This window comes from Chlorocebus sabaeus, chromosome 14, assembly GCF_047675955.1.
Source record: "Chlorocebus sabaeus isolate Y175 chromosome 14, mChlSab1.0.hap1, whole genome shotgun sequence".
Classification (NCBI taxonomy): domain Eukaryota; kingdom Metazoa; phylum Chordata; class Mammalia; order Primates; family Cercopithecidae; genus Chlorocebus; species Chlorocebus sabaeus.
Genome location: NC_132917.1, coordinates 34,892,239 through 34,898,549, shown reverse-complemented (window position 1 = coordinate 34,898,549; position 6,311 = coordinate 34,892,239).

Genomic DNA, 6,311 nt, shown 5'->3' with positions numbered 1-6,311 from the left:
GAACTCTGTGCCAGGAATCCTGATAAATTTTCTAATGAATAAGATGCAGTTCATGCTTTGGAAGAACTCCCACACTTACAGATGATATATATGTATAAGCAATTAACTTTAAAACAATGTGCTAACTGTTATAATAGCAGATTATACAAAGCCGAATAGAGCTACAAATTAAGTAGGCCTGTTTCAGGGGAATCAAGCTCTAAATAGTAAAGCATGTCAAGATCATTTAAGGATGGAAGGGTTAAATTTTATTTATGACTCCAATATGTAATACTTTATTGTAGGATTTGAAAAGGAGGCAGTGCTTTTTCTACTAGTGAAAATTACTCCCTGTGACCAAATTGCTTTTCTGAAACTGATAGAAGTATATTTTATCACTCAGGCATATTGAAGACCCTCCCAAAAATAATCAACTGTGATTTGGCTTATTATCTCAATATGAGGGAAGCAGAAGCTGTGAGCAAAAAGTAGTCAAACACATTCAGAAAACCATAGAACCCTTGAATGCACCTGTCCCTGTAATTCATTTACTATTCAACTCTTATTATAGTAGTGTTTAATTAATTTCCCACTTCATTCAAGTATGTTCATATGCCAACTCATACCTGAGAACTTTCTTGATCATTTCATCAAGAAAGAAGTGAAAGAACAACCTTCGTCACTCTTTATTTACTTTACTCTTCTTTCTTTTAGCACAACCTGACATACTATATTTGTTTCATTGCTTGTTATTTGTCTTCTTCCTACCAGAATATACACTCCCTGAAGTTGGAAATTGAATTTGTTTTGTCTACTGATGTATTTCCAGTAACTTAAATAATGCCTTTATATGGTAGGAGCTCAATGTGCATTCACAGAATAACTGACTTAATTAATTGTATTATAAAGTACCTATTATATATTAGGTATTATGCTAAAGTTGTGAAGTCAAAGATAGCTTTCTGATTTGTAAAATAATTTATTTAGAAAGAGAGACTCTAGGCCTAAACAAATAATTCGAATTTTGACTTACATGAGAACTTATAAAAAAGATGTGTGCAATGTTCTTTGAGCTTTCGGTGGGACAGATGACCACTAAGCCAGGAAAAATTGGGACTATACCCAAAGAACAATTTATACTGAGACTTGATTAATAAGGAATCCCCCAAAAAACACATGCTTATGAAATAAAAAGCTTAATGCAGAGAAGGACTTTCCCAGAAGACAAAAGTGAAATCCCATCCCTGCTAGAAGTGAATTCCATTCCAATCCAATTTTAATTTAGCCTCCCTGTCTCACCTATGTGTGGGGGGATGAGAAGCCATGAACTCTATGGGAAAGGGCTCAAAGGCATTGACTAGAGACCCTAGAAAACACTTGTTGCAGTCACAAAAAGAACTAGAAGATAAGGACAACAAACCTCTTCTCCTGCAAGAGGAATTGTCAGACAAAGGCCAACAGTGCACTCCAATAATTTAGACTTAGAAGATTGGAGAATACCCCTCCCCTACATTCTAACACCAGGCTAGTAAGCCTCCAATGGACAGTGGAGGTCAGTTAAGAAAGCTGCAAGAGACAAACTTTCTCTGAGGGACAACAAAAAGGGAAGTTCCAAAGCTAATAAAGGAATAAAAAAAAGGTCATTGGGATATTAGAAATCTCTAGAACACAGAGCTACAAAAAAATACGTCAAACAAAACCCACTTGTAGCCAGATAAATATAAATCCTCACAGAAAAGTCCTATTTTCCAAAGAAAAAGAGAAAATCTTAAAGTCTTTCAGCAGGAGGGTGGGTGACTTCTTATCTACTGAAGAGTAAGAATTAAAAAATACTTTTTGTAACAAATTCTGCAAACAAGAAGACAGTGGAGTAAAATCTTTATGTCTTGGGGAAAAAAGTCTGTAAACCTAAATTTCTATATACAAGGAAAATATTGTATGTTGGAAACATTGAAAACATCAATCGAATACCACATGCACCCACCTAAAATGTTCAGATATCATATGTCAACCTTTAAAATATAGAAGTGAATTAAAGACTTTCTTCAGAAAACAAAATAGATAACTTATTATCGTAACTGCCAGCTGACCAGTCTCAAGAAAAATGCTGAAAGAACTCCTTCAGGAAAAAGAATGATATAGTTGTAAGACACATGGATTTACATTGAAAAAAGAAAGGGCATGAGAAAAGTTATAAAATAAGGTAAATATTTTATATTAATTTTTCTTATTTCAAATGATCTAAAAGATAACTGTTTAAATAATACTATTTTAATATAAATTTCTATGTTTTAAAATTACATGTGTTATGTAAATAATATACCAATGTATTGGATAGTTAAAGGCTATATAAAAGTGAAATAAATTACAACAATGTGGCAGGAGATGGGAGGGAGGATCTTGGAGTATTTTACTATAACGTGCTTACATTACAAATGAGCATTAGAGTGCTATTTTAGGGAGGATTTCAACAACAGTCTACATTATAAATCTTAGAGCACAATCTAATTTTCTAAATGTACATAAGTTAATAGCTTACATAAAAGGAAAGCATAAAAATTCTCAATGAAAACTGAGAAGACCAAAAAAGAAAAAAGAAACAAATGCAATAAACAGAATGGAGTCAGTAATATTTTAATATAAATATATTTTAAATAATTGTACATGTAAATGACAAACACAAGTTAAAAAGGAGAGATTGACAGATTGGATGAAAACAAGACCCAACTAAATGATGTCTACCAAATGATAATATTTGTGATAAATATTTAAAAAGCAGATAGGTTAAAAGTAAAGAGATGAGATAAGATAAAACATACTAACCATAATCAAAAGAAAGTTGGAGTAGCTATAATAACTTCACACAAAGCTGATTTCTGGTCAACAGAGATCATCAAGATTTAGGGAAAACATTACACAATGATAAAAGAATTAATTCTCCAAAAAGACATTACAATCCTAAACATATGTGTACTTACCAACTGCTTCAGCCATATTACCTTAGATATGGTATCATGAAGCCAGACACAGATCGAGAGAGAAACTTGAAAAACTTTTACAGTTTCATAGTCTCCATGTCATAGCACAGTAGGTCACACAGAACCCCTCAGGTTTCTTCACAAGGAAACAGCAAGGCTGTATACACAGGCTGAGGTTTGGCTCTTTTGAAAAATATCAGTAGGCAGCCGGGCGTAGTGGCTCACGCCTATAATCTCAGCACTTTGGGAGGCCGAGGTGGGCGGATCACACGAGGTCAGGAGATCCAGACTCTCCTGACTAACACAGTGAAACCCCGTCTCTACTAAAAATGCAAAAAATTAGCAGGGTGTGGTGGCATGCACCTGTAGTCCCAGCTACTTGGGAGGCTGAGGCAGGAGAATGGCGTGAACCCAGGAGGTGGAGCTTGCAGTGAGCTGAGATCCTCCACTGCACTCCAGCCTGGGTGACAGAGTGAGCGAGACTCTGTCTCAAAAAAAAAAAAAAAAAAAAAGAAAAGAAAGAAAAAAAGAAAAATATCAGTAGGCTGTGGAAAACAGAGGCTCTTGCTATATCTAGTACCTGGCCCTGGGGCAATTAGAGACTATATAAAGTGACTCTGAGAGCCTGTGTGGTTGGGAGTGTGGACTAAGATACTCCAAGAAGATGACTGACCAGACACTAGCCAGGTTCCTCAGAAATTGCTGACACATTTTAAAAGACTGTATTACACCAGCAGAGTATCAAAAGACATGAGATTAAAAACTGATAAAAATAAAAGAATAGGCAAATCCAGAACTATAGTAGGAAATTTCAGTACTACATAGCAATAACTGATGTATCAAGCACGCAGAAAACCAGTAAGAATATAGATGATCTGAACAGTGTTATATATCAACTTAATTGACATTTACAGAACACTTCAAATTCAAGCAACAAAATAAAAACACATTTTTCTGAAGTTCACTCAGAATATACACCACAATAGACTATGCTAAGGGATATAAAACATAGCTTGATAAATGTAAAAAATAGATATCGCACAAAGTAATTTAAGACCACAATAGAATTAAACTTGAAATTAAAAAAGAAAGATAGATGAAAAATTTCCAAGTATTTGGAAACAATCCAGCACACCTGCAAACTACCCAAAATAAGATGTCTCAAGAGAATATAAGATTGATTTACAACTAATTAAAATTTAAAATATAACATCAAAATATTTAGAATGTTGCTAAATCAGTGCTAAAAAGTATATTTTTGTAGTGTTAAATGTCTATTTAAAAACTAGAAGAGCCTAAAATTAATAGCTTAAGCTTTCATCTTACAATACTGAAGAAAGATGAGTACATTAAATTTAAAACAAATAGAACCAAAGGGAAGAAAATTAATGCAGAAATCAATAAAATTGAAAATAATAAGAGCATAGAGAAAATTAGTAAGACACAATAGTGTTCTTTGAAAAAAAGATAAAAATAATAACCAATAAGTAAAAAGAAGAAAAAATTACTAACAGCACATTTTTTAAAAGGTAATCATTATTACAGATCCCATAGCAATTAGTAAGATTATAAGAGAATACTTTGATCACCTCTATGTCTATAAATTTGGTAGTTGAGATGAAATGGATCAATTTATTGGAAGAAACAAAGTACCAAAGCTCATTCAAGAAGGACAGATAACTTACTTAACCCTGTAACTTAGAGGTAGTAAGGACTGAATTAGTAAATACATTCCAAACACAGGACAAAACAATAGCAAGAGAACATCAGACCAAGATAGTTTTACTGGTGAATAGATGTTTAAGACGGAAAATATTTTAGAAAGAAGTCATAAATAAGAAAGAAATCATACCACCTGTACATTATCTTTTTCAAAACAATAGAAGTAGAGAGAACATTTCCCAACTTGTGAAGCCAGCCTTACTTAAATGCCAAACCAGATAAAAACATTTCAAGAAAATTACAGACCAGTATTTCGTGAACATAGGTACAAAGCTCTTTGAAAAAATAGGAGCAAATCAAACAGCGATACATAAAAAGGATAATGCATGATCAAATGTGGCTAATACTAAGAATCCAAGCCTTATTTAACACTCATAAGTCAATGAATGCAATGTATCATTACAAGAAAAACATAAAGGGTTTCCGGAAGGCTTAGATGGTTGAGGAAACAAGAAATGAAGATAACTATCTGCTAAAGAAGAGGTATCTTAACAGACTTTCAGTGTCTCATTTGAAAGTCCTGAAGAACTACATTCTAGGAGAAATTATAAGCTATAAATAGACTGATTTCACACCCCTATCAACCTAATCTTCAATGGGATTATTATGATCGTCCTATAACTCTAGCCTGTCTGCCAGAGCAAAGTCAATACTAGAGAAATACAACATTGTCCAAAGGCTTAAATGATCACTCCAGTTTCTCATGCACAATCTCTTCAAATAAAAATACTCTCTCTTAATTTTTTAAAGAAGTTTTGAAGAGAGATGGTAGCAAAGGGGGCATGATTTTCATTCTTCTTAAACCCTAACTCTAATAGACACACCAACAGTAGTAGCAAAACCAAATCCTCATGGGTAGCAGCTACAGCAAAACTGGATAGTAAGATGATAAGTTGTATTCCAGGGAACTCCAAAATAAATGTGGGTGAGGACAAATCACCAACTACTATAAGAACTGCACATTATCAGCATCTGTGAAAAAAGAAGTAGAAGGAAACATCAGAGAACCCCATAATTTAAAAAATATGAATCAGAAAGGCCAGTGTACCAACTTGAAAATAGCAGCTGAAACTGGAAGACATTTTACATATGCCAGCAGCAGCTGAACATAAGCTCTCTGCGGAAGGTGTGAAGGAGCTGTAGCAATATGGAAAATCTAAACAACTATGACCAAAATTTCCTTCCAACAAAAAAACCCACCCATGAGAAGAAATAGCTGGGGGTCTAATTCAACTTACTATAGAAACAATAAAGGCAAGAGTAGGTCCAGATAAAAGTCCAGAGATGGGCTAAAAAGAGCAACATCCTATGATCCAAAAATTACACTCCCAGGTACACATATGTTCAGCAAAGGACAGGCAGTAAAATCTTCTTAGGAACAATATTTGGGCATAAGCCCAAGCTGGAAACTACCCGATTGCCCCTTCACCACAGGATAGATAAATAAAGTATGGCATAGTCATAATAGTCAGTTTATATAATTGATTATTTTATGGAATGATAGCGAGTAATTATACGAACACAGAGACATTCATGACAGCTTTCCTCATAATTGTCAAAAATGCAAATGATTAATATGGTATTGGTAACTATTTTTCTCTATTCATGAGATGGTAAATTATGAAATTTTTT